An 18,474-nucleotide genomic window follows, 5' to 3' on the forward strand; every position below is an offset into this window, starting at 1 on the left:
AAGTCCCCCTGAGGGGCTGGTGATGCCTCCTCCTCCTCCTCCGGGAGCTAATGTTTCAGTAGGTCAGGCAGCTAGGTATTTGGGCACCTATATTATGAAAATGTTCCCTGGGCCAGTCTGGATCTGGGCTGGGGTTCCCTGTTGTGTCATCTCGGTGCGGCTGTGCTGCTGTCCAGGGTGGGGTGTAACCCCCGGGAGAACGTCTCCCTGAGGAATGCTGCAGGGCCGGATGCCCTGGGGGGGCCCATGGGAGAGGACAGTGCCCTTGTCCTTGAACTGGGACCCGCGTGAAGTCTTCCCTTTTCCAGAAACCTCGCTTCTTTTCTCCTGTCCATCGCAGCCATGCCTGCAGTGTGCAGGGATGAGGTCATGGTCAAGGAGAGCGCCACGGGCACCGGGCTCAGGCTGCCTGGCCAGACTCCGGAGGGTGGAGCCGGAGCTCACATTGGCTTCGCTATTCCAGGAGAGTCTGCTTTCCTAAAGGAAAAAGCATCACTCAGATGAGTCTGGCACCTCCTGAAAGTCTTTTACAGGCCCCGCTCTGACTGGGAACACTGGCTCCCTGCCTTCTAGTCCAGCCTGGGGCTCAGAAGGCCCCCTAAGAGAGGATTCTAGACTGTGCAGGCAGCCTCATAAACACACATTCAGGAGCTGCCATGGTGCCACTTCCCAGAGCAGAGCCCGTGCCCGGGCCAGCTGCTCCAGATCTTTGCACCTTCGCACATTCCAGTGTTCTGTGGACCTGGCTTGGCCTCACGCAGGGCCAAGTGGGTGCCCTCCATACAGGGTGGGAGCATCAAAGTCTTATTTATTTGCTCACCTCACTTCTCATTCCTAGAGTTCTGAGCTGCTTCGGCAGTGACCGCGGTGGTACTGAGTGGTGGGCGATTGAATCAGCTTGGTGCGAGTTTCGTCTGGAACCCTCTTGCCTAGAGAATAATCTGGGCAAGGAGATTCTCCAGCAGGAACATGAATCCAGGGTCTGTGAGGCCTGACTTCACCCTCATACTCTCAAACGTGCCCCTAGTGTCACTATTCCTGCTGCTCGAAGCTGGACTCTTCTGTTGGTGAACCATTGCCAAAGCCTACAGCAGGGGTCCAGCAGGACAAGTTCACTGAGGGACCAGGAACAGTCCTCAGCAGTCATCCTGAGAAAGGAGTGAATGGTTGGGTGACAACAGGCCCCTCCAGAGGCATAGGATGTGCTGACCACAGCATGATGTGTGTTCTCACAGCGCCCTGTGAGCCGGCCCGGGGTCCCGGCCTAAGGACGTGCCCTGAGCCCCAGCAGCCTAGTCCAAAGTGGGCACAGTATGCAGACTGCTGACTTCCAAGACCGGATGGGCTGTATGTCAGCAGGAACTGTCATGTTCATGGCTGACCCTTGCACTTTCAATCCCAGCGCCAGCTCTGTGGTAGATGGCTGACACAATGTCCTGAATGACTAACCCACAGGTATGAGTCAACACAATAGTAAACCTCAAAGGGCTAACGAGACAAATATTTAGCAAGTAAATGAGTTTTAACTGCAGGCATAGGAAAGACAGGAGGCAACCACGGAAAGAAAAGAAATGTGAGAAATAGGGACTAATCATCAGATAGCCCTCAGCGTGGAGGATATGGTTTTTCCTGTCTAAACCAAGGAAGGCCTCTAACCCCTGGCCACGCTCCCTGCCAGCAAGCATCTGGCATTTTGCTGAGCTTGTTTGACTTGGAGAGTCAATTCTTGCAGTTGAAGAATTTGGGCAGTAGAAGAACTGGAACAAAAGGGAAGACTGTGTAGTTGAGGCTGAGAGATTTGTGTGCATTAAAGGCTGAATTGTGAGAATTTGTAGATAAGGAAATCTAGCGTTCTCTGCAGTTCAGATGGGCACTCGGAAGTGCCCATGGGCCGAGGGGAGCAGACCAGCAGGGATGTGGCTGCAGGACAGAGAACCAGGATGCGGAGCTCGGTAGAAGAGCCCAGTCTTGAGCAAGCCCAAGCCGGAGAGGACAGCGTCCAAGCCACACTGCTGATCCACCTCTGAGACGTGTGACATTTTGGGTACCCATCTCTGTTTCATTCTTCTTTCCATGTCTTGACATGTACCCACTAAACATTAACGACAGGCGAATACACACCTTGTAACTTTTTGTGAGCTATCAGTAAATTTGGTTTCTTTTTTTTAAAAATCACTTTGTTAATAGTCGAGCTTGCTTTTCTTCTTTTCGGTTGGGAGCATCTGCAGAAGCTCCCGACCTAAAGAGACCATGTGTTAACCTGTAACCGACAGAGACTTGGGAAACACCCACGTTTAGTCGTGGCCTCAAGCCAAGGCTTCAGGAAGGACGATTGAGAAAAATGACGTGAAAGCCCCTAACACAGGTGATTGTTTTGTAACTTACCTGTACACTGTGATGTTGTTTGTGGTGACTTATTTTCAAAGAAGCTAGAGAGTAAAGGTTTGTGTTTATTAACCGAATGAATTGGGAGTGAAACCTCAGAATTTTTTGTTGTTGCTTTTGGTTTAGTTTTTACTTTCTTTTTTGAAATGATTTCTGATTTATAGACAAGTTGCAAGAATAGTACAAAGAATTTCGATATATCCTTCACCCAGGTTTCCCAAATGTTAACACTTTACCACATTTGCTATATTGCTCTCTCCTTCCCTTTCTCTCTCTGCCTCCTTCCCTCCCTCCTTCCCTCCCTCCTTCCCTCCCTCGCTCCCTCCCTCCCTCCCTCCCTCCCTCCCTCCCTCCCTCCCTCTCTCTCCATATATGTTTCCATAGCAACCAGCTAATTTAGATTGCTTATTGACTGGGAAGGGGACCTTAGGTGGGGTGGTGGCACTGGGGGGAAATGCTGATGGAAATTATGGGGCATAAATGCCCCTTGAAATTTACTGCTTTGTCTCATTGTTTCCAAGTATGTGTCTCTATTGAGAGAAGGTACCTGACTTACACTTTGCCATGGACTTGAACGTTGCTCGTTTAAAGCATCTTTGTTTTTACTGGCACGGGAGGATGGTGGTAGCTTGTAGGATTGAAGGCTGTTGGTTCTTTTGAAGATATCTAAAAAGAGAGGAATGTAGGGGTTTTGTTTTGGGTTTTATTTGAATAAGCTCAATCTTGTGGGTTTTGCATTCTTTCGGGTTTTTCTGAGGATGGAGTTTACAGATGTTCCTCTGGGAGTGAGGCCGAGTGCGTGAGGAGGTGAGAATGGAGATGGGTACAATGCAGTGCCGTCGCTCTTACAACAGGGCCAGTCTTGGTAATAGAATCATAAAAAATAAAGATAAAGTTGGGACGTGATGATTTTCTGAATATATTTCCGTATTGAGTTACTTTTAGCCTGGCACTTGAAGCCTCAACAAAGAGTACATGGGTAACATGATTATTTAATGATTTGAAACATAAAGAATAATCTTTCTAAGTGGCGTTTACCATTCTGTGTGCTTTGGAGGCCCTCCCACTTAATGTCAGCATGACGAATCACTCATTTAGCATCGTTTCTGAAACTCTCTCTTAGTTTAATGCAATTGGACCTTGCTTTTTTAGAAAAAGAAATGAAGAGTCATTTGAATTCATATAGGAAAAAAAAATCACTTTTGATTTCGTAAGGTGGAAAACATGAAAAAAATGAGAATGGATTCAAAAGCCATTTATAGGATGGACTGGTTTTATGAGGGCGTGAGTGAACTGAGGAGTCTGGGAGAGAGAGAGAAGGGAGCAGAGCGAAAGTGAGGGCTGACGCATGTCCCAGTCAGGCCCGAGTGGTACGGAAAAAGAGTGAGGCCTGGGGCAGGGGATGGCAGTCAGCTGGCAGGAGCTGAATGTTCCTTCTTTGGTAGCTTTTATCCAGTGTTGAACAAATGACTGTATTTGGCTCTTTAGGTCACCACAGTCTCATAGTCCTCCAGAGAGCATGGCACTATTACTGGATACTTCACAGCAATGATGTAAAGATGAGTAACATTGTTTGAAACTGTCAAACAAGGTTCTTTCTGGTGGTAATAGTGATGGAGTAATTCAGACCAATCATCTCACTGAAAATAACCACCAAAAACTTAAATGACATTTAAAAAGTTCCTCAAAAACATCAAAGAGCTAATAAGATAATGAGGAATGACTGGGTCAAGATTCAAAAGAAGATGAAAATCCAGAGAAGTGAGGTTGGCATTGGGACTGTTTTTGACCAGGGGGCATTTGAAAATCTGCAATCCATGCTCAGAGAGTGAGCAGTTTTCCAGTCCTGTGAGATCAGGGGACGCGAAGCGGGAGCCCAAGGCCCAGCAAGATGGCACTTCCTATGCTTTGGTCTCAGAGTCAGTAGAGCAGCTTATCTTAGAGAGAAAGGGGAAGTGGAAGTAAAACAGCGCTTACATGAACGATGGTCCAGTGTTGGGTCATCTAGGTGACCAAGAAAATCTTATGTCCTGAAGCTGACATAAAGTGTCGATCATGCTTGAGGATGTGGCAGAAGCAAATGAAAATTAAATCTAAAGAAAAGTAATATTATGTTGGGCTTCAAAATATTTCCATAAATAATTCAAAAAAATACAATGCCAAGCACATAGTTAAAAAAAAAAAATTAGGCACATGAAGGTACGCACTCACCTGAGAAAGCACGAGGGAAAAGAGGAAGTAACACACACACCCATAAGAATGTAAGATATGGGAATTAGCAGTGAGACTGTATAGTAACGATACTTCCTGTTTTCAAGACAAGAAAGAGTAAGCTTGAAAAATTTGGCTGATTATTGGAAACCATAAAAGATGACAAAGCAGATTTAAATAAAAGCAAAATAAACTCTAGAACTTAAAAATCTAATAACTAAATTGAAAGCTCAATGGATAGATTTAATGGCAAATTAGAGTGGAAGAGAAAATGAGTAAACTATAAGAGTAAAATATACAAAAAGAAGCATGTAAAGGCAAAAGTAATAAGAAAATACAAGACACGCAGAAGGTATAATTAGAAGGTCCAACATACAGTCTCACAATTAAGTTCACGAACTCAACCTAGAAAAAGCACTACATACCTCATTGCTGAATATTGTTATGGTCACCTTTGAAGTACTCTCTTTGGGAAACTATGCACTGACGTCAGCGCCTAGTCCATCCTTCAAAGCAATTTTGGAACTCTTTTTCTGGAATGGCCTTCAGAGCTGTCATCGTATTACCGCTGATGTCCTGAATGTCATCAAAATGTCTTCCTTTCAATATTTCCTTGATCTTTGGGTAAAGAAAGAAGTCATTGGGGGCCAGACCAGGTGAATAGGGAGGGAGTCCCAATACAGTTATTTGTTTACTGGCTAAAAACTCCTTCACAGACAATACCGTGTGAGCTGGTGCATTGTCATGATGCAAGAGCCATGAATTATTGGTGAAAAATTCAGGTTGTTTTGTCTAACTTTTTCACGCAGCCATTTCAGCACTTCCAAATAATAAACTTGGTTAACTGTTCAGTTGGTACAAATTCATAATGAATCCCTCTGATATCACCAAAAGTTAGCAACATTGTTGCAACAAGTTCGTGAACTTAATTGTCCAATCGGATAGTCAGAAGGGGCAGAGTCTAAGAGTCTTGAGTGTAAACAATATTTGATAAAACAATTGCTGATGATTTTCCTGTAAGATATTTACAAATGTATTTTAAAATCCCAAGGAATTTTAGTCAGGATAAATGTAAAGATATATCATAGTGTAAACTGCCAGAGAGAAAAACAAAGATTACTTCAAAAGGTACAACAGTTACACTGATAATTGAATTATCAAGAGCAACAGTGAATGTCAGAAGACAGTGAAACATCTTCAATAGACTGAAAAAACAAAAACAAAATGCAAAGATAGACTGTCAGTAAAAACATCTTTCAAGTACGAAGGTGAAATAAAGACATTTGCGGACAAAAACAGAGGGAGCTGGGCACATGCCCCTTCCTGTCCAGCTCTGGCCAGACGCAGAAGCAGTTGTGATGTTGATGCTGAAGCAAAACTGGATTGCTGTTTACGAACTCCCTGTTAAGGGGGGGGATGGTGGCCAAGGACGTTCACGTGCCCACACACCCTGAGCTGCAGAGCAGAATGTACCTAATCTTCACGTCATGAAAGCCATGCAGTCTCTCAAATCTTGAGGCTAAGGGAAGGAACAGTTTGCCTGCAGACATTTCTATGGTACCTTACCAACGAGGGTATCCAGTGTCTCCGTGATTACCTCCACGTGCCTCCTGAGATGGTGGTTGCCACTTTGCACTGCAGCCAGCCTGAGACGGGGAGGCCAAGGCCCAAAGGTCTGGGGGGCGAGCGACCTGCAAGACTCACAGGAGGGGAAGCTGACAGAGATACCTACAGACGGAGCGCTGCCTCCTGCCAACAAGAAAGCCAAGGCTGGGGCAGCCAGATGGCTCAGTTGGTTAGAGCGCGAGCTCTCAACAACAAGGTTGCTGGTTCAATTCCCCCATGGGATGGTTGGCTGTGCCCCCATAACTAAGATTGAAAATGGTGACTGGACTTGGAGCTGAGCTGCGCCCTCCACAACTAGACTGAAAGACAACAACTTGACTTGGAGCTGATGGGCCCTGGAAAAACACACTGTTCCTAATATTCCCCCCCCCCTCAAAAAAAAAAAAAAAAAAAAAAAGAAAGAAAGCAGAGGCCGAGGCTGGGTCAGCCACCGAATTCTAGTTTGGAGGCGGATTTGGTCGTGGACGTCGTCAATCCCCTCAGTAAAGTTGGACGGATTATTTTGTATTAAATACACTTGTGGCCAGAAAATTAAAAACAAAAACAAAAACAAAAAAAAACAGAGTTGTTACCAGCAGGCTGTCAGTTAAAGAAACATGTAATAGAGTTCTTTAGGCAGACAGAAAATAATCTTAGCTGAAAGGTAGAGATACAGGAGATATCAAGAGCAAAGAAAGCATAAATATATGAGTAAATCCAAATGACATTGATTTTATAAAATAATAATAATGATTTGTGGGATACATATATATGTGTGTTATGTCTGTATCTCTATCTATCTATCTATCTATCTATCTATCTATCTATCTATCTATCTATCTATCGACATAGAACAACAAAAATCTTTAAGTGGGAAGGGAATAAAAGGAATTTAAGTGTTCTAAGGTCCTCATATTGTCCAAGAAGAGATAAAAGTTCCAATTATCAATAGACTTTGGTAAGTCCAGGATACATGTTGTAATTTCTAAGGTAACCATTGAAAACATAATAAAAAGTGTAAAACTTTCAAATGAAGAGAGTGATAAAATGAAATGATAAAAATGGAATGATAAAAAGTGAAATGATAAAAAAATAGTCAATCTAAAAGAAGGCAAGAAAAGAGAAAAAGAACATAGAATGAGTGGGACAAATAAAAAGCATATTATAAGACCGTAAAGTCAAATATATTAGCAATTATATTAAATATAAATAGACTAAATACTTCAGTTAAAAGATGGAGTCCTGGCCTGATTGCACATTAAAGCCAAATTATATTCTGTTTTCGAGGCACAAATTAAAATATAAGGATAAAAATATTGAAAATGAAAGAGTAGAAAAATTATACTCTGCAAACAGTAGCCCAAGAAAAGCTGGTAAATCTGTATTAATATCAACAAGCTTGGCCTTAAAGTGAAAAAAAAAAATTACTGGAGATTATGAGTCACTTCTTATTGATTAGGAATTCGACCCGCTAGGAAAATAGAATCACTTAAAATTTATATGCATCTAATTAAATGGCCTCAAAATATTTGATGGAAAAAATGACTGGAAGAACTGTACAGAGATATGAGTAAGTCCACAATCATGCTGGAATTTTGTAGCAGCTTTCACTTGGAAATTGATAAATCAAGCAGGTGAAATATCTGTCAAATTATAAAAGTTTTCAAAAACATAATTAAAAACTTGACACACCAAGAAACAATATAAGAATATATCTAGTTTTCAAGTATATATGAAACAGTTAGAAAAACTTGGCTATGAAGCAAGTCTCAACAATTTCAAAGGAGTAAATTGACAGGGTATATATATTTTTTTATTTTGTTTTTGTTTTAGACCATTGTCTTTTTTTTTTTAACCTTGTAATTCTGTTTTTATTCTTTCTTTATTTTATTATTTTATGTTTTTAGTTTCAGGTGTACAAAACAATGTAATAGTTAGACATTTACACCCCTCACAAAGTAATAACCGCTCCCCCCAAATCTACTACCCCTCTGACATCGAATATAGCTGTTACAGTTCCATTGACTATGTATATTCCCTACGTTGTACTCATGTCAATTATCATTAACCTTTGGCTTAGGAATTCTATGTCCAAGACTTTATCCTAAGATATTAATCCTGTAGATTTAAAAAAATTTACACACAAGTATGTTTCAAAATAGTAAAAAAATGTTTATCCATAGGAAATGAGTAAATAAATTATGGAAACCATATGCAGTGGGAAGCAGCACAACCATTTAAAATGATGTTATAACTCTATAATTACCGACATGAAAAGACGTCCATGATACATGTCCAAGTGGAGGAAATCAAAGGTTACAGAACTACAAAAAAAAAAAAAAAAAAAAGACAGGGTATATGACCACAGTTCAAAAGTAAAAAGATAACTGGAAAATCATAAAATCGTATGTTTAAAAATTAAGACAAATATCTAAATAACCCACAGGTAAAAAGAAATCTCAACAAAATGCTATTTTTTCAAAACATGTAGGATGTAACAAAAGCAATATTTAAAGGGAAATCTTCACCATAAAATGTTATATTAGGAAAAAATATAGGCTGAAAAAAGTCAGTGAACTAAGTGTTCATCTCAAGACATTAGAACAAAATGCAAACAAAGGAAGTAATAAAAAACAAAAGCAGAAAATATTGAGACAAAAAACAAAATATTGACGCTCAACAAAGCCAAAGTTATTTTTTGAAAAAAATGAATAAAATTGATAAACTATGGGTGATACCGATCAGTAAAAAACGGAAAGAGGGTACAAATGTCAACACTGGAAATGAAAAAGGGGACACATAAGCTGAGGTTTAAAGGATGAGAATGAGTTAGGAAGTGATGAAGAGGAAAGGGCCTCCTGGTTAGCAAGGACGGCCAGTACCAAGGATAGAAGCTGAGGCCAGCTGTTCACTGCCAGGAGCAGGTGGAGTGAAAGGCGTCTGTAAGGAGTGGCAGGATGAGAAGAAGGCCAGCTCAGGAGGGTCTGGATTGGGAAGGGTAAGCTGAGGAGTTGGGGCTCTATCTTGAGAACCAAGGGGAGCCGTTGGAGAATTGTAAGGCAGGGAGGAAGTGGCACAACAGATTTTTCCCTTTAGGCTGCCAGTCCTGGATGCATATTTGGAAAATGATTAGGAGATGAGGCGGGTGGGGGTGCCACCTGGAGCGGGGGAGGCCAGTGAGGAGGCAGATGCAGCCATCAGGCAGGAAGGATGTGGCTCGAACCAAGGTGCCGACGTTGGGAATGGAGCACATGGGGCAGATCAGACACATCCTAGGGTGGAAGTTGAGGACAGACGACATAGCTCTTGGAAACACTAATATTTAAGGGGCAATGGGTTAATGACAAATCTGCACATGGGGTGGAGAAGAAGATGAAACAGCTGCCAAAGGAGGAGAAAATTTCGAGAGGTAGGAAAAGTCACAGAATTGTGTGTCATATGCATCATATCTGGCCATCAGGACATCATTGGTGACTTTAGAAGACTTTAGGGAAGAGTCTAGTTTCTGTGGATTGTAAGTAAACGGAACCGAGTTCCTGGAGTTGGGTAAGAACACGGCTGGGAGCTTAGTTAGCCATGACAGGAAGGAGAGAGCATAGTCTCAAAAGGCAATGTGGGATCACAGATTTTTTAAAAGATGGAAGATGCAGTATTTTTCCCTGTCACTCCTTGTACCCTCCACCTGAGAAATTAAAATCAGTTTACTCACATTATATGACTAAGATTTTCCAGCTATGTCAATCCAGGTTGTTCTATTTCCTCCCTCTTATTACATATTAGTAGGAAAATATTTTTAACCCCACCCTTACAATTACTCTTTGTTTATATGTCTGGTAACTTTATTCACCACATACGAAGATGGGGAGACAAATGTTTTTAAGAATTGCAAAAGGCAAAGTGATACATTTAAAGGATCATCATAACTGTTTTTGCCAAGGAAGTCCATGAAATGTTTAAATCAGAAATGGCCAGTTTACATGTCAGACTGGTAATTCTAAATTTCAGCCCCCCCCCCCCGCCCCCCGCTGCCCGCCTCATAACATATTGTAATTGAAAGATGCCCAAACAGATGTTTTCTGTTATATGGATTCAGTTCCAAAGGTTTCTTCATATGCTGCTCACAGACAACTAATCCCTAAGGAACGACAGAGGCCAATAATTTTCATTTTTTGTCATTGCATATGAAACTATTTCAGGCTGCTTATGTTAGATTAACTTCGTTTCTGAACAGCATTATTATTAAAAATGGGTCCTATCACCTTTCCATGCACATTTGAACAATTCTTCTGCCTTATCTTGTGGCGAAAAAATCTTTTCATTCCTTTTGTGGCTATCAAATCATTTATTAATTTTCTGTGGTCATTGTGAGTCCCTCTTTTTCAACCAAATTACATCCTGTTGACCTTTGGAGTCCCTCACAAGAGATACTCAGATTGTTCAAGTGTGTGCTCAGGCGCACATATTAACAAAACAAGTGTAATGTTTTCTTGTTGGACTGAGGTTTCAAAAATGAAATATTTATAGTGGGAATGGTGGAAATATTGTTTCTACAAAGAGAGCTGGAAATAGCACTGTCTACTTAGACTTGTGAAAATTAATAAACAGAAACCAGTTAAAATGGAGTCGGGAGGCGGGGAGACACAACTCTTATGTATGTGTCACTCAGCGCACACTACTGACCAACCCCATAGGAAGAGACGTACCTTGCATCTCCAACAGGAAGTGATATTACTTTACTACCTCAGCAGGAGGAAGGAAAGATTCCTCCTTGCTCAGTAACAGCTCAGCCAATGGGAGACCGCCAGAACTCGGCCAATGAAAGTCAGACTTTTAGTTTCCTCCAATGGAATCTTCATTTACAACAGCCCTTCCCAAGTCCACAAAAGAGCGTTCCTCTCTTGTTTCTCTGGACATGTGGGTGGTTTGCCATTAGACTGCACTTCCCGAATTGCAATTCTTCATTGTTTCCAAGTAAACTCATTTGGCTGGAGAGATATCTGGCTGTCTATTTGTTTAAGGTCAACAGACTCTATCAATATTGCTTTAAATCTTAAATTGTTATGTCTCAAAGTCATTCTGAAGGCAGCTTACTGTGAATAATCACTCAAAAAATAAGAATAACCCTCTCCTGGGATCTGAAACACTGATCCAAAGAACAAAAGGGAGACATCGCTGACCATGTGACAGCTCCTTCACAGTGTAAATTTCCTACGGCCTGGACCCCAGAGTGTTAATCAAGTAACTTTCTTTGTGACCATCATGGGACTTTTTGCTCATTAGGAAACAAGGGCAGGAGAGAGAGGGAGATGGCTGCCTGGGTGCCTTCCGGGTCTAACATTGGACTTTACTGTAGAACACAGCGATTCAGTCACTGAAGTTCCTTGTTCCAAAAAAAATAGAGATTTCTGGCGATTTTTGCTGCAGGTGGAGGTAAGGGGCAGGTGAAAAGCCTTCTCTCAGTTTTGTGTCCCGCAGTTGAAACAAGCTATTGAAATGTTGAAGATCTGGAGGAGAAGATCTGAAAACAATGAAAAGATAGTTTAAAATAAATCTTGTGATGTTCCTGTGGAAATTCTGGGACCACCCTTATTTTCAGTCTTCACATAAATGAAGAGATATGGTTTAGAGCATGACAGGAACAAGAAGAGTCTTCTCTACCCCTATGCTCCATGTTGGCTATCAGAAGGAGCTTCCTAACCCAACGGCCCCTGAGGTATTGGAACACATGGCAACAGGGATGACATTATATGTTGATCTGTGGGGAGCTTGTTCTTCACTGGCTGCCACGTCCTCCTTTTTCTGAACTCCTTTCTCTCTGAGCACCAAGCACCTTTTAGGTAGCCCTTCCCCCTGCAGGGGATCCTGGCCAGCACTGCAGCCTCTGACCCTGGCAGAACCCCTGTGGTGGTGGCCCCTTTTCCTTCTATCATAGCAGAAGTTCTCAGTCCTGCATCCCTTTCCTGTACTGCTTGCTCTGCGTTAGGTCACTAGCTCTGTCACTAGCTCATCAGACCTACAGTTCAGCCTCCTGGGCACTGGCGCCGACAGGCATCTCACTGAGATCAGCGGAGAACAAAACTCTACTTGTTTTCAAAGCTGTCTTTATTTAAAAATTTGTCTTAAAAAGCAACCAGACATAATTCATTCTTCTCAAAGCAGGCTTCTGTTCTTGAGCAGGCATGCCAAGTGATCTCCAAGGAGACACAGAAACAGTGGATGCAAAGCAGAGGCTGTTGTGTAGACCTGTTACTCCAGTGGAGGTGAGTTGATGGGCCCAGGCAGCAAGAGCTTGTTTGAATCCTTCCCAAGAACAGAGTCAAGCCTAGGACAGGGCTCTGCATCTATCTCTCTATTCCCATGCCACATCCTGGTTCCTGTGAGTGTTCTGTGAAAGCTGTATGCACTTTGGACCAACACCTAAATAAAGGAAGAAGCCACACTTAAGCACTAATATTTGCTCATTCTCTCTTTCCCCCATATCCTAAATCATATTCTTCCTTTGAGCCTCAGTGAACACTATGCCTCCTCCATGAAGCTTCTCATGAGTTCCATCTGCCTTCTCTCCTCTGTCTTCCTCACGCCATGTTCTTCACTCAGGGACTGTTCTCCATTGCCAGCTATGCTGGATTGTTCTGGGCCAACTTGATTAAGCTGGGAGCTATGGTTCCTTAAGTCTCTTCACTGGGTTAGAATTGGCCAAAAGAGATTGGCATAAGATTTGGAAGGCAGGAGTGAAGCAGTGGCTGCTACTCTGTCACATCTGGTGACAGATAGATGCAGAGCTACCCAGCAGCTCCCAGCTTGTGCTGGGTCTCCTTCATTCTGTGTCCAGTGCATCTTCCTAGATCTGCTGGCCAATAGCAGTTGCAAACCCACCACCAGGCCATGGACCCACAGAGGTGAAAGCCACAGAAGCACAGTTTCCCAGACACCTCTCCATGAGCCCCTTTGCACTCTCATTTGGGGCTGCCCACCCTTTCTCAGGTTTCCCTGTAAACTGTGACTTTTCTACCAGAGCTGGCACTTGAAGTGATCTAGTCAGTGATGCTTCTTTGATCTTCCAATTTTGCCTTCCAAGCCATACCTTAGTTCCTTAGCATCGCCCACATTTATGTAAGGTCTAATTCCCATTGAATCCCTTATCCCTGAAATATGGCTTTGCTTTCCCTACTGAACCTTGACTGATACACCAACCAACCCTCCCAGATAGTCTTTGAGCCTGCAGAGCGAAGGCCATGTCTTATACTTCTTCAAACTTCTTTATGGTACTCAGGGCAATGCTAGAGAACAGTAGATATTCAGTGCTGTTTCTGGATTGATAGATGGAAAAAAAAAAAAGCTCATACAAATGCTTTTGGATATATGACCCTCCCACTGCTTCCTCTCTCCCAGAGTTGGAAAATGGAGACCCCAGACAATGCAGGAACCTGCTGCTAGATTCCTGGGCATGAAGTGATTTAAGCGTCAGCATTTCTGTGTAAAGATCCACCATCATTCCTTAGGGGTTTGTCGCAGGAAAATGGAGTGATGATTGTGTCCATTTGCTTTTACCCTCTCTACCCAGCTGACTATCAGTGACAGCCATTTTTTTCAAGGGTTTCCTTCAAAGGAAGGGAGACTCAGGGGAACTGATGTTCGGTAGTGCTCCTGGCTCATGTTTCATAGATGGCTAGTCAGAAATATTCACTGCATGTGAGGAATAGTACATGGGCTCCTTGAGTTTCTAGTAGGTCATGTGTTCATGGAGTATTCAAGTCTTTCTACAAGGAAAGACCAGACCTGGAAGTCTGATAGCCCAATGAATAGTCATACAAGTGAGATGAGGTCTTCCTCCTGCTTCCCTCCTTTCCTCTCTTTCTTATTTCTTTTCTGTCATAAACATGTTTTGGAGGCTTAGAATCTCAAAGTTATACACTAAGTACTGATAAAACAGAGAAGGCAACCTGGTGTTAATGTCAAAAGTCCTGTAAAATAGTTATTTTAAAGTACCGTAGGGACACAGAAGAGAGATGTCGGGATAGAAACCTTCCCCAACAGGTGGCATGTTAAGAGTTGCCTCTCTTGGGGCCGGCCCGGTGGCTCAGGTGGTTAGAGCTCCAGGCTCCTAACTCCAAAGGCTGCCGTTTCAATTCCCACATGGGCCAGTGGGCTCCCAACCACAAGGTTGCCAGTTCAATTTCTCGAGTCCTGCAAGGGATGCTGGGCAGCACCCCCTGCAACGAAAGATTGAACATGGCACCTTAAGCTGAGCTGCCACTGAGCTTCCAGATGGCTCAGTTGGTTGGAGCGCGTCCTCTCAACCACAAGGTTGCCTGTTCGACTCCCGCAAGGGATGGTGGGCTGTGCCCCCTGCAACTAGCAATGGCAACTGGACCTGGAGCTGAGCTGCGCCCTCCATGACTAAGACTGAAAGGACAACAACTTGAAGCTGAATGGCACCCTCCACAACTAAGATTGAAAGGACAACAACTTGACTTGGGAAAAAGGCCTGGAAGTACACACTGTTCCCCAATAAAGTCCTGTTCCCCTTCCCCAATAAAATCCTTAAAAAAAAAAAAAAAGAGTTGCTTCTCTCGCCATGACCTGCTCAGGAGAGGGAGGATCAGCATGCTCCATGAAACACCTTTCTGGAAAAACCCTCTCTGTGCTCTCCAGCCATGAAAAGTTACTGGCATTTCATGATTCCCTCCAATCTTCACTTGTTACCTGCTTTTGAAAGCCCATCCCAAGTCACCTGAATTCTAGCTCTCAACACAAGCCTGGTGCTGTAAAATTCCTCTGCGACTTCATTTCTCAAGATGTTATGACCCTGTTCTTAGTGATCTGGGCCTTGCCCGGCAGGGCTGAGTAACCCGTTTGCTTGTCTGACACAGGCTCTCCTGCTTATCTGTGAGGACTGCGACTGCTCCTTCTTTACAACTGAATTTTTCCATTTCAGAATATCTGAAGTTTCTGTCTGGCCATTTAAAATAGGCTTCTGCTGCCCTTTCTTTTTTGTGATTCTATATTTCATTCCTCCAAACATTTAATACAGACTTTATGTGTGACGATTTTAATATCTGAAGTGCTTCGGTGGGGGCCCTCAATAGGTTGTTTGTTTCTGTTAATACACAAGTGTGGCCATGTTTTCCTTGTGTAGTTGGTCTTTGGTTGTGAACTCGAATTTGTTTGTCCTTCATATTGGGGAATCTGGGACTGTTCCTCCAGAGAAGATTTGCACTTGCTTCTGCCACGACCCAGGGCACTGTGGTGTCTTCAGGTTGCCAGACTTCATGCAGGAATCTCAAATTCCTCTTTCCACCTAGTAGTAGGTGCAAGGTTCTGTTTTCATCATGTCACCACTTGCTCTCATGTCACCCCTGCCTGATACTTTGGTGGAAAGCTCATGGCTTCCTGCTCTGATTGCTGAAAGACTTTTTGAAGAAGAAATTTTGTCCTTGCAGATTCCCCTTGCTCCCTAGAGCCCAACCATACCAAAAAAAAAAAAAAAAAAAAAAGTATAAAGTCCATTTCATCTGGGATCCAGCTTTGTAGAGGGAGGGGTCTGAGCACTGTTGGTGGAGTCCCATCTCTTACTTCTCCATGGCTGTTTCCCTGGAAAAGTCAGCTTAATTGAGTCCATAGGGTAAGTTTATTATTATTTTTTGACATATTTTTAGCATCAGTACTGAACTATAATTATACACCAATGATGTATAAATCGATGCTGTAGATGAGGGAAGATACTTTCAAAGCCTGTTCTATTAAGCATTCTTGAAACCACTCTGTAAATGTCACAGAGTAAAACTTAAAAAGTTTTCAACAAACTGAACCCAGAAATAGTATGTACTGTCTGGTTTATTTTGTGCCTGTTTCCTTCTAGGGCAGATTTTAGATTGTTCTGAGGCTAAACTTTTTTTTTTTTAACTCTAAAGTATTCTATGTTGGAACCAACGATAAAAAGTTAACTTTGAGGATTAGATTTCTAACCTGCTAGTCTAGGAAAGGAGTCCTATTTACGCATAAAGGTAGTGAGTAAGATATAACTAACTAGTCTATTCTCTAGAGGCGCTCTGAAGTGCTGAGGACCTGCAAAGTGGAGCAGGTTATGAAGTTTCAGTGTCTGGTATTAATACAATCCAATGAAAAAGCAAAAGTAAAGTAAAGGTAACATGAGGAAGTGATGCAATTGTTAGCATTACCATAGTATTTTTCCTGTTAGTAAAGGGCTTCTCAGTTCCTTTACAGAATGATTGTTCTCAGCTTGAGCATTTATTTGGTAAACACAAATCTCAGGAACACAAGTATTGCCTGAAACAAGGAGAATCAAAGGTGCCATCCCTAGATCTGGAAGGCTCTGAAGATAATTAGATAATATTGGTCTCAGTATCCTCATTGTATAATTATCTGTAGTCTTCCAAAATAAGAAATTCTTGCTGTTTTATCCAACAAAAAATGTCACTGGCTCTTTCGCTCACTGTCATTGGGTCCCTACAGTGACAGTTCTGCGGTGGTATTACTGAAGGTTATTCCACTGGACCAAGTAAATCATGATGAGACCTTGCACACAGGACTGCAGTCGTATCTACGTTTCCTTCAAAGTCCTTCCTTCCTAATGCTGTCCTCGCATCCCCAGGCCAAACTGATCACTGCCGTGCTTGTTCTTTCGTCCCTTTTCAGCCTGCCTGTGTATACGCCATGCATCTCATGGCTGCTAAGTGCTCACTGAGCGTCCCTCCCCTGCTGCTCTCTGACCCACTTAACACAGGGACCCGAAGTCTGTATCTTTCTATCTCCCATTCAGCACAGAGCGGAGCATAGACGGACATTCAGCAACCACCCCTGGGTACATTCATGTCCGCTGAAGCCGTCCCGTGCATTGTAGGTCATGAGCAAATGGGCACTCTCACTGACGGTAAGCAGCTCCCGCGGTTCTCGGTCCACCTTCTGTCTTCCTAACTTCCTGATATGGCTTCTGAATCTAGTTTTCAGGGTGAATGGCTAAAAGTGTGCCTCTGCGTTACTGCTTCTCAAAGATGCTGCCTCAGGTATTAATTCTTTAATAGCAAAGAAAAATTTGCCCTTCAATATTTCTCTATGCAATAAATTAAATATCCTAAATTATAAGAATATATATTTATAGACCTTTGTAATTGGACCCAATATATTTTTGTTTTGTAAAACATGTGTGCACACTTTTATTTTTGTAAATGTGTAAAAAGACAATGTGTAAACACTTTTACAGTGGTACCTTGATTTTCAAACGTCTCCTTTGATGAACATTTTGGTTTATGAACGCCATAAATTATGGATCTACGGTATCATTAGATAGTAAAATTCATGCTAAATTGCCATTTTAGGGGTTGATTTTAAAGGTCTGGAAAGGATTAATCCATTTTGCATTACTTTCTATGGGGAAACGGTGCCTCGGTTTTCAAATGTTTCAGAACTTGAACAGTCTTCGGGAACTGATAACGTTAGAAAACTGAGGTACCACTTTACTTTTTTCTGAGTGGCCTGCACGCAAAAATGCCTCCTTGTCCCTTTTTCTGTGAGATGTCTTTATCGTCATCCAGGACTAGGCGTACACTTTTTCTGTGAGATGTCTTTATCGTCATCCAGGACTAGGGGACCCATCCCTGTCTGGTCCACGTCTTCTCCTGGTTTGGAGCTTGCAGTCTCTTCTTTTGGGTCTAATCTGCCATTAAACCATCTATTGAGCTCTTAATTTCTGCCATTACCTTTCAGTTCTAGAATAGCCATTTGATTTTTCTTTATAGATTCCACTTCTCGTGAAAATTTCCATCTTGTCATATATTTCTGAACTTATGAATCACAGTTATCTTAAATTCCATGTCTGATAACTCCAATAGCTCGATCTCCTGTGTTTGTTTTTCTATAATCTCTTTTTTTTCTCTTGGATTTTGGTCACTTGGTCTTCTTTCCTAGTATGTCTGGTAATTTCTTATTGAATGCCCGGCATTGTATATGAAAAATTACAAAGGCTCTGGGTAATGTTACCTTTTCCCGGAGAGATACTGTTTTTGCATCTGGCAAGCAGCGAGAGTAGGGGCAGGTCATCTAAATCCAGTCTTGGATTGAGCTGACTAGAAGCTGGTTTCCATTCTTGTGAAGCTCGGTTTATGTCTGGTTCACTTGTATCCCAAGGTGTCCCAGCCGAAAGCCTGGGTGGGCCTTGATCTCCAGTTTATGTCTCCACAGCACCATGAAACTGCTGAAAGCTCTGTGTAACTTCTCAGTCTCTTAGGCACTGCTTACAAATCAGTTAAGTTA

The 18,474-nt window shown here is 42.5% G+C and overlaps 1 pseudogene; it reads left to right on the top strand.

Annotated features, from left to right (window-relative positions):
• The first annotated feature begins 5,954 nt into the window (after positions 1-5,954).
• On the top strand, positions 5,955-6,708 carry LOC109456785 (small ribosomal subunit protein eS10 pseudogene; annotated as a pseudogene).
• The last annotated feature ends 11,766 nt before the right edge of the window (positions 6,709-18,474 follow it).

The sequence above is a fragment of the Rhinolophus sinicus genome, chromosome 2 (assembly GCF_057876585.1).
Source record: "Rhinolophus sinicus isolate RSI-liver-muscle chromosome 2, RSI-T2T, whole genome shotgun sequence".
Classification (NCBI taxonomy): domain Eukaryota; kingdom Metazoa; phylum Chordata; class Mammalia; order Chiroptera; family Rhinolophidae; genus Rhinolophus; species Rhinolophus sinicus.